Source organism: Ixodes scapularis, unplaced genomic scaffold, assembly GCF_016920785.2.
Source record: "Ixodes scapularis isolate PalLabHiFi unplaced genomic scaffold, ASM1692078v2 PGA_scaffold9__187_contigs__length_104089568, whole genome shotgun sequence".
Lineage (NCBI taxonomy): Eukaryota > Metazoa > Arthropoda > Arachnida > Ixodida > Ixodidae > Ixodes > Ixodes scapularis.
In genome coordinates, this window is record NW_024609884.1 from 65,828,966 (window position 1) to 65,839,822 (window position 10,857).

Consider the following 10,857-nt stretch of genomic DNA (forward strand, 5'->3'; position numbering starts at 1 on the left):
TTCGGCTGCATGCTTCAGTTCGGCTAGATCCTTGTTTCAATTCGGCTGGACATTTCAAGTTGATCAAGCTAGACATCCAAGCATAAGGTGCCCCCAATTCTTTTTAGAGAGACGTTAACTATATCTGCGTCTTGCCTTAACATTGCAACCTGTAAGCTCAGATCAATAAGTTCAAGTAGCTACGAAGGCTTTGGGCACAGAAACATATGTGTTTGTGTTGTTTGTTCTGTGGAGCGGCTGTGCAAACACCAGGTCTCTGATTCAAAGCAATTTATTTACTTGCCCAAAGAATGCATTACAGCAGTCCAAAGATTGCTTCTTCCAGTGCTGGCCACTGTTCACGTGAAAGGGACAGGACGCCTTGGCAGCTCCTACGTCAAACTGAGTTGAAGAAAAAAAGAAGATACCTGCATCAGTTATGAGACAAAACAATGTGGCAGGGGTTCAATCCAATGATTTACATCTTCAGGAGGCTAAGAGGAATGTAACAGTAGACCTGTAATTTTTTTCAAGGTCACAAATTTGCCTCGAAATTGGCTAAACACACCAGTAGCTATGACTGACCTCGTAGCCAAAGCCTTACGTCCGCAAAAAATTGTTTGGCGACATTTCATTTTCAAATTCGATCCTAATCGTATTTTCAAAGTGAAAGCTTCTATTGGCAGTGTTAAAAATATGTTAAGATGGAGGTTTGGGCAAGCTGGTGTTGCATACTCCTCCACAGCGCGAAACATTCGCAACCAGGCACAGGCACACACAAAAGGAAAAGACATTCATGAAGCACTGACTTGCAACTCAGACTTGTATTTTTTCTTCTCCACCTGCGCCTGTCTTTTTAAACAATAAGACATTTTTTTTTGTTATTTTTGGTTTCATCTGGATGCAAGATAATCTAATTCTTTTTTCTAATAAATTTAGACAAGTTTTAGTGACACAATTTTCTTCTTACCTCAAAATCTTTTCAATAATTTCCCTAATTACTTGATTATTATTTTTACCTATTACGGGGTAGTTTTTTTTTTAGTTCTGCTTGACATCTGCAATCTTGGCAATGTATGCCTAAGTGTCCAGAAGTGATTCTGTTTATGCTGTAGTTGTGTTCCCCTAGTCTATGTGACATCAGTATATGTGACGTTGGGGGTGGGGAGGGGTTGGGCTTTGCCAGTAGAACTTGTTTCCAACTGATTAGAAGAATTTCGATGGCAACAAATGAAGCCTGTGCAACCCCAACGTTTCCTCAGCAGCACGAAAGAAATATGTTCCATTCTGTTCTCTGATGTGGTTGTGCTAGCCATGCTCCAAACAAATAAGAGTTTAGAACAAACCATTTGGGCTTCGTAAAGTTAAGAGGGGTACAGTTTCTATCATAAAGGAAGCCACTAGCCCGCAGATTTTGCGGGACAAGCGAAGGCAGCGGAACTTTCTAGATTTCACCCTTCACTCCGCACAACCATGCCGCGCAGCACGTTTCTGTGGCACCTACGGCTGTGAGTAGCAAGTATGTCAGGGAGCCTTTAAAAAGGAAGGGGGTAAAACAAACTTTTTCAGTGACCGAATCGAGGAGACTGATAGCTTAATGTACCGACACCTGGATAAGTAACCCTGGTTTGCAAGTTTTGTCGTGGGAGAGTTGGTATTAACTAGGGTGCACTGCAAGTTGTAGAGCATCTAGAGTCAGACCGCCATATTCAGCTCAAGAAACCTCATCTAGGCACAGGCAAGTCCTTCTGTAATCATTGAGACTACAAATTAATTAATACACTTGTGTCTGGTTACTATTTCTGTTTCTTTTGACTTTCTGAGAATTGGGAAAATCAGCGAGCAAATTTAATATCTGAATTATTCTGAAAAACTGAGAATTTAATCAAAACAAGCTCTGAGAAACATCAAATTTTCGACAAAGGTAAGCTCCGGAAAACACCCTCCAAATGCCACAAAGGATCAATTCTGGAAACACGGAATGCCGCTTATAGTGATGCTGCTATATGTCACGCCAGGGGTAGCCAGGCAGGCTCTGGTGCAGCTTGGTTATGACCTTCCTCGCAAAGGGAAGTTTTGGCATTGCATATGAGGCGATACTTCCCCAACTCTAGAGGTTACCTTGGCAGAGTAATGGAAGTACCCATACTCACAAGTACGGTAACTGCCCAGGCCACCTTGGAAGGTCCTCAGCACAAGGCAGGCACCACCATCTGTCGTAGGTATGACGTGCTGCAATGTCTGATGACAAAAACTGCAGCGAAACAAAACATATTTTCCTGTGAAACAATATCCATAGCTGCAATCTCCGTACCAGCACATTGCATGGGTAGCTAATCTAATTGTGCACTTCTTTCTACATTAGAAGCACAGTTTAGCCTGAAGGCGTCAGCATATTTCGGTTACAAGTATAAAAAGTCACTCATACAGATTTACGTCGAACAAGCATATTTTACCACCATACCTCGGCAAACCTCACTCATGAGGGCCCTCACTCACCCTCACTCACCCTCATCCTCACAGGTGAGGTGAGGGTGAGTGAGTCTCTGAACCAGGAAAATTCATGAGTGTGAGGGTGAGTGAGGGCCGTGAGGGCGGTGAGGGCCGTGAGGGCTGTGAGGGCGGTGAGGGCTGTGAGGGCGGTGAGGGCCATGAGGGCCGTGAGGGCGGTGAGGGGTATGAGGGCCATGAGTGCGTGAGGGGCGTGAGGGCGGTGAGTGGCGTGAGGGCCATGAGCGCGTGAGTGGTGCGAGGGCGGTGAATGCGTGAGGGGTGTGAGGGCCATGAGTGCGTGAGGGCAGTGAGTGGCATGAGAGGCGTGAGGGCGGTGAGTGCATGAGGTGGTGCGAGGGCCATGAGTGCGTGAGGGCGGTGAATGCGCAAGGCCCCCTTCAGATCGAGCATCTTTCTCAGCAATTTTAGTGTTAATGACGGGTTGTTCTCTAGCTTTCCCTAGATCGACACGAATTGCTGAGGTCGGGTCCGGCTCGAAATAAGCAAGCAACTCGGAGCAATTCGAAAACGTTTGAAGCGGCTGCATCCAATCAGGGAAGCAAAATATTCATGTGATACCTTGTGCCGGTGATGATGACACCGAAAGACTTGGTTCTGGTTTGAAATCAATCGTTTTTTGGAAATAAACAGTTTCAGAAAGGTGCATTAGTATTCTTACGAGATTTAAATGCATAAAAAAACGTTTATAACGCATAATTGTGTCTAAATACTGCAAGAAAAATAAAATTTGATGATGAAAACCCGTGTTGCTGGTGTTGCGACGTGAAGTTTCTGGGCGAAATTGCCCCATCTGAAGCTGGCCTGAGTGGCGTGAGGAGCGTGAGGGGTGTGAGGGCCGCAAGGGCGGTGAGGGGCGTGAGGGCAATGAGTGGCGTGAGGGCGGTGAGTGGCGTGAGGGCGGTGAGGGCCGTGAGGGCGGTGAGTGGCGTGAGGGCGGTGAGTGGCGTGAGGGCGGTGAGTGGCGTGAGGGCTGTGAGGGCCGTGAGGGCAGTGAGGGCGGTGAGGGCAATGAGGGCGGTGAGGGCAGTGAGGGCGGTGAGGGCCGCGAGGGCGGTGAGTTTCGTGAGGGCCATGAGTGAGTGAGGGGCGTGAGGGCCGTGAGGGCGGTGAGGGGCGTGAGGGCCGTGAGGTTCAGTGAGGGTGAGTGAAGGGCTGAAGGTGAGTGTAGCTGTGAGGGTGAGGGTGAGTGAGGGGCTTAGGTGAGTGTGGCTGTGAGGGTGAGTGAGGGCGACCTAAAATGCTGACCTCTGTTTACCACGCCCGTGGCTGTGGCAGAAAATACTAAGAAAGGCGAGATAAATCGACGATTGCATGCTTCAAATGGTCAGAAATGGGAAGAAAGTGCTCTAGACACTTTCCTCCGATTTCTCTTCCTGTGAATAGCAAGGTCGAGGGAGCCCACCAGTGGTGCAACCGGTAGTTTGTACGCGGTGCTTGAACGTGATTAATTTACAATGTTTGGATACCATCATTTCAGTCATGTTGTGATTATATCGATACCTAAAGAACTGTCAGACACCGATTGAAAAAAATTGTCCCGGCTCATTCACGGCTTTGTCAGCTTTGGTTGCTCCCATTACGGAATAAAGGGTTTGTTCACCAAATAAACGACGCACTCCCGAGCTTTATCCAGTTCATTAATGAAGGCTTTGTTCCTGTTCGAAGCTAGATCTTTGCTCAAAAAGCACTTCGAAATTACAAACAAATCTACATCGACTCTCAGCAACCCTCATCTCATTGGATTGCAGTGCAGTTTTCGCCCAAAGGAGCCACAAGTAACGACTCTTGAGAACAAAATAGTTATCTATAAAAGCTAGACACAATGCAATGCATGGTTCCGGCATTCGAGCACAAGGTATTTGAAGGTCTTTCGGAGAACGCTACAAAAGCTTAGTATTCCTACAAGAGTTTAAACGTAAAACAATTTCAGTTTTCCTCGTATCTGCCTGAACTGGGCGGAGCCACCCGAACGACTCGACGTTAGCAAGATCCAAAGCATCTGTCGCAAACTGCTGTGTGCAGCACGCCGGAGCAGCCATCTTTCCGACTGTTTGCACACTGGCTCACATTGTTTCGACGCACATGTGTCTTGCATTTAACGTTTTGAAGGCAGCCTTTCAATTCTAAGAACAAAGGGTCAAGTGCTAGCCTGGCTGTCACTAACACTGTTCACAAACACAGTTGCTCAATGCGAAGTGTAAACAAGTATGCCCATGACATGCTGGAAAGGACAGCCTGCCGCCTGGGCAGTACGGCCACGCATGTCCAATCAAAGCTCGCAGGATGCTGTACATAGACTGCGCGACACTGTTAAGCACTAGGCACAACAAAGAAATAAATGCACCTTGATCCTACGAGAAAACTCGGATGACACAGGGTACAAAGAGACCTGCGAAGCGTGTAACTGGGTTCATGAGCTTTTAATCACTCCCGTGACACACACCTGCACACAATGTGTCGTCCGAATTTACCCATTGGATCAAGGTACATTAAATTTTTTTTCCGCTGCCAAATGGAAGGGAAGGTGCGACAACACTATTTTTTGTCTTACCCTAGCATGAACTAGCTGGTAATGGTACAATCACAAGCGAGTTGCTTTCACTGGTGTCCCTCCTGCTCGAGCTCTCGTACAACCAAACAGCAATTAAACGCAGGGCGCTCGCTCGCACTTGTAACCACTCCGGCTAGGCCATGCTAAGACGCGACAAACCATGGCAGGAAGCCTGCCACTACAGCATGTCGGCCACCGGGCATGACTGGCGAGTGCAAGCACCACGTGAGTCACATGAATGTCCCTCAAAAGCTGCGTGACTTAAAGGGGCCCTGCAATGACTTTTTGACTGTTTTTTTATTTGCACTGAACCTGAGCGTACTGAACGTAGTAACTTAATCCAACTTTTCTTTTCTCAAATTTCGCTTTATTTTAAAAGTTATAGGCAAATTAAAATTACAAAAACAAGCAAAAAATAACCTCCTTCATGACGTCGTAGGTCCTGGCTTGAGTGGCCTTGAACTAGAGGAGGAGTAGTGAGCTCATCGAGCGCACACGGCTGCCGCACTCCGTGTCGACGGCTCGAGAGGGCGCCACTAAAGCACGTGTTGGATAGGCTGTATGAAGCGGGCGGCCAGGGCAGCTCGCATTGCATTTGCAGCGCGACTAAACACTAATTCGGCATAACATTTCATTGGCCACAAACGACAGCAAACACGGAGTAAAGATCAGTTCAGAACGGGAGCCACTTCGCGCTGACGCACCGCCAAATGGCCAAATCGCCAGCAGGGCCCGCGCCGAAGGCCTTCGGAACGCTCGGAACCGGTCGGATTCTTGAGCCGGTATACGACCACAGCGCCGCCGCGTACATCCGGGACCTTTCTACGCTCCTCGTTTCTCGTAGCCTCATCCCACTAGCCTTTTCTAGTATGCGCCGTTTTTTTCCGCCGCTTGGTAGCGGGTATGTCGACGGGTCATTTCTCGTTTCCGTACTTTCTAAACTGCATTTGTTTCTTTTCTGATCTAAAATGGTGAACAAAAACTACTTTCATACATAATTGAAACGGTTCGCGACACTTATATTTTGTATCTCGACTAAAAAAAAGCTCTTAGCGGCTTTGACCAGTGGCAAGCCCAGGACCAAAGACGTCACATTTTGCGCGCTTTCGGTACCGCGGGTCGCCCTCGTCGGTGGAGGAGGTTTCCGCGTCGTCCGGTTAAAATATGACGCACTGATATTTAGTTACTCTCTCCGTGCCCGCAGGCTTGCCCCAACCCCAAGAGACGTGGAAACCGCAAAAAAGGTAGACGCTTAAATATGATTGCAGGGCCCCTTTAAAAGAACCCAGATGAAACGCCCTTCGTTGTGCCATTCAGTGGTGCAGGCGTAGAACATCGGGCTCTTAATCAAAAGGCTGTGGGCTCGATCCCCTATAGGGGAGGCATATCATTGATCTTCTTTCACTAGCTTTATTAAGTGAACCCTGTATTTGCTTTTATTCTATGTTCTTCTTATTCGATGTGGTTCCATGACCGACAGGGTAATCCATGTCTATCTACAACAACTGCATCGGTCATTGCGTGCTCTCAACTCTCGATATATAACACACCGTATGATAAAATGAACATCCCGCAACGCTTACCATAGGAACCGTCACTGGCATCACTAACAGTGACAAGGTGCAATGCAATATCGCATCGCTTCGGTCTAGCCCAGCGAGAAAAGATTGCGCGATCTGTCAGCTGCAATCCATTGGGAAGCAAAATGGCCTCTCTGTATGTTTCGATTGAATCAATGCTGCGTGCTGACTCAACGTTCTATGTGCGAGCCTAGCAACTGTGTATATCTTTGCTGAGTGAGTACTCTGGGCTGCACTGGAAATTATTTTCTAGCGTGCGTTGTTCTCATCAAGGAGAGCCTCAAACTATCACCGTGCTCCTAAATAGCATGGATGCAGCGCAGCGTTCAATGTGAACTCTTTCGTACGCTACAAAAATATTACTGTCTACTTCCGCAAAAAGAGAAAACATTTTCGAAATTTCACTAAAAGCATATTCTGAAAACATGGAACGCTACCTATAGCCACTCCAGTGTATTATATACTACGGCAGGGGTGGCCCGGCTGACCCGGCCTAAGAGCCGCAAACAAAATCACAAACTTTTCAAAAGTCGTGGGGGAGGGGGGGGGGAGGGGCTGATTTTTGTTTAGAGGAATAAACGAAACTCGAACATATTTCGGTCTATCCGAGTCAAAAGCAGTCCAATTGTGCGTAAGCCAGCAGTAGCACAACACTACCAAACCCCAACCTGTTTTTCGATTTAAAACGCGTTTCATTTCTCTTTTAGGGGAAGTGCTCCGGAAGGGAGGAAGGGGAGAGGAGGGTTGAGGGAGGGAGCGGCGAGCCGCACTTTAACACACGGAGAGCTGCATGCGGCTCGCGAGCCGCAGTTTGGCCACCCCTGTACTAGAGCATGCATCACCATGCAGGTTCTCAAGGAGCTTGGGAACGGCCTTTACCTCAAAATTAATTCCTGGCACTGCATACTAGACGATACCTTCTGTAGTCTATGGGTTACCTTTGCAGGGAGATGGATGCATCCATGATCACACGTACGGTGATTGCCAATGTTGCGCATCATCATGAAAGGTCTTCAAGAAGCAGGCAACTTGTCCGGTCGATGGAGACCCACACATATCCTGCATATGTGGGCAAAGTGCCTAAAATTTAATCAAATTACAACTACAACTACTCTCCAAAAGCATCATGGCATGAAAGCTTGTCGCTTTTCATAGATGGGTCTCGCTAGCACAGCCTGGCCTTTTTTGGTTGGCCAGGGCCCCGAGAGTGTTTTGTAGCGGCCCGCCACACACCCTCAAAGTTGAACTTGTGTCGTATTCAAAATTCGAAAGAAATGCCTACTACCCAGAAGGACAGATTTGTAGCAGGGGGTCATGATGTTAGCTCCATAGCCCCCGCAACCCAACCTCCATTATCGCTTACCGTTTTGCCGTCTACTTCCTCGCCCAACATGACTACCCGTCATCCCTTGTGGTTGACTGTTGTTCGTAGGGAAGGACTAGCTGGCACTGGTGGGCTCTGCGCCTCTACTCATCCCAATTCTCAAATAGAGGCTGCGGCTGCCCGGTGACATCCGTCGTCTCCTTCCTTCCTTCGGTAATTTGCTCCGGTTAAGGAACTGTTTCCTTACATATGGTCTTAACGTGTTGAACTAGCTTACCTACTAATTTCAACGGCAATTCATCTTGGAAGTGCCCGTGCAAAGCTGGTGTCGCGATGTGCGGTGATATCAACCGCAGAGAGTGCCTGAAGAATTTTGGAGGTTGCTCAAACCATTTGTGGCTTTGCTGGGACGCACTTTATGACAAACAAATCAGCGGCAAGCGGCTCACAGTCAGATCTTATAAATTGCCAATCGTGACACTTCCCTGATGACTTGCTAAGTGCTTAGATATGGTCAAAAAACTTCCGAGTGAAACATATTTCTTCAGACTACGGATGCGGAAGGCTCTGCTTCTCGGGGCGCGATAACCCAGGTCCCCTCTACAGCCGATCGATCCTTCGGACAGCTCTCGAATGCGTGCTCAGAGTGCCGTCCAGTGTTACTTTGGTAGCATCGGACGGCACTCAGGTACAGCCTGGATTAAAACAGTTCGCTTTTATTGTGATTGCGGTCACCGTGTAGGTCACTCACAGAGGTGAAGAGGAGGTGAGACGGGGTCCAGTCACCACCGCGATCAACGACCGAAATACAGCGGTTCCGCAGCTCGCTGACCCTCGCAAAACCAGGAGAACTGCCCACAAATTCACTTTACTGCGAATTATATTATGTTGTGGGATTTACCGGTGAAACGTAATGCCTGCGGAAGAATAATCTCAACGCTCCTTGTAGCAGCGCACATTGCAAAGCCCCATCCTGGCCCCTCCGACGCGCGATGTCACATACTTTATTAGAGCTCGCCTGTTCATCGCAGTTCGCCCAGTCTGCCGCTCTCGGCTGCGCTCGCTATTTCCCTTCCGCTCTGATAAAACCCACAAGACAGAACGAGTGCACGAGTGTGGTGGGCCCGTGTTTACGGAAAATGCTTTGTGGCCACTTCCCGAACTTATACTACAATGCTTTCGTGGATACTCACCCTTGATGAACGAGCTGTGAAGTTAGACCGGTCAGTGATTCGGTATTACTTTCGCAGCAATCGGAGGCGTTGATTTGAACCGCTCGTTCTCGAAATAGGAACCTTGTCTTGAACAAAGCCATCCAATAACTCAAAGGCCGCAACTACGTCGCACAGAACGCCCTACCTGCGCCACATGCGTTGCGCCATCTTGGGTCCCAGTGTTGCCAGGTGGGGATCGGGGAAAACAAAAATCAGTAGATAGAACTTAATCGAACTCCTAAAAATCAGTTAATAAAATAATATACTTTTTTTACCCCCAGACTAATCTTTTAGCAAATTTTATAAACTATAAAACAACAGTTTAGCTAAAAGTGTATTCCCAAACTGAGCTATAATTAAAAAAAAAAACTTTGCTATACTAAACTTAGTGTTATTTTTATTGCGTCACTCTGTTGCAATGTCCGGCAGAAATGTTTTAACGTTGAAAATTCGCTTTGATTGTATCAAGTTTTCCGATGACTTGACTCAACGCTGCAATACAAAAACCCAAACACTTCTGCGTGAAAACGAAACTACGTGGATGCGAGTTGCGAAACCTCTCGGTGGTCTGGAAACATGACGCACGAGGACACAGCGCACCCGTAACAAACACTCAACGTTCACAGTCACACCAAAAGAAAGGGACACTTACACAGCGCTGACTTCAACTCTTTGTATATTCCCGCCTTTTCTTTTCTTTGTTGAAGCGCTGACTTCAACAAAGAGTTGAAGTCAGCGCTGTGTAAGTGTCCCTTTCTTTTGGTGTGACTGTGAACGTTGAGTGTTTGTTACGGGTGCGCTGTGTCCTCGTGCGTCATGAACTACCAACTCGCCCGAACTTCTGTTTTAACAAGTCTGGAAACACTCTGCGGGCGGCCGTCTAGAGTTTCGGTTTCTCCGCATTTCCTTCCAGGACATGGAAGCACCGGCACTGAGTGCGATTCGGAAATTTTATTGTTTTCTGACTTTTGACCGATCACCCAACGTGGACGAAGAGCTAGGCCGTCATGCGCTTCATCTCTGAGGACACTTTGAATTCTTTTTTTGATGCGAATACGGATGAAATCGTAGTGTTTAGCGGTAGACTGCTCTACGGTATTGCTACTCAAAGTATTTTTTTTAATTGGCAAAATGTGTTTTATTTTTATTTTTTTAGAAAGCTTTGTGTTTTAATGGAAACTGCGCCCTGGGAAATATTTTTCGGGCATTCCAAGAGCTTAAATTGGTTTCACACAGCATTGACCTCAAGCACAGTTGACGGATGTTTCGCTATTAATGAAGATTTGTTCAACCCTGGCAGGATAACTGCATTGACTTTCTTAAGACTAAACAATTATTTTTACATTGGCTGCGTCAAAAAAAAAGAGATGTAAAAAGTGAGTTTGTGAAATGAGGTTGGGACCACCCCTGTTGCTCCACTCGACGTCCGCGACGTAAGTTTTCGCCGCCGCGGCCATCGAATTTTAGCCACTGCGATAGCAAAATCCCTTCTCTATAAAGGTTGAGCAAACAGACACGTAGTCCGTGTCTGTTATGTTTTCTACTCAATAATTTTTTAACAACAAACTTCTGTTTTGTTTTAGATGTGTTTTACAAACCTCGTTTAGTGACGCCAGATGAAGTGTATAAAAATCGCTGCGAAGCAATGAGGTTGTTTTACTTTCAAAGGGAGGCTGATGGCACGTGCTCGATTTT

General features: G+C 47.1%; 1 long non-coding RNA gene across 2 annotated transcripts; it reads right to left on the reverse strand.

The window, feature by feature from the left end:
* Positions 1–225: 225 nt before the first annotated feature.
* LOC120848117 lies at positions 226–9,056 on the reverse strand. 2 transcript variants are annotated; one of them, XR_006076774.1, is made up of 3 exons: positions 8,850–9,056; positions 2,133–2,233; positions 226–381 (listed from the first exon to the last, which is right to left on the reverse strand). It is a non-coding gene; the product is annotated as an uncharacterized LOC120848117 (long non-coding RNA). The 2 variants fall into 2 exon arrangements; XR_005717561.3 differs by lacking the exon at positions 8,850–9,056 and adding an exon at positions 7,563–7,699.
* Between the last annotated feature and the right edge of the window lie 1,801 nt (positions 9,057–10,857).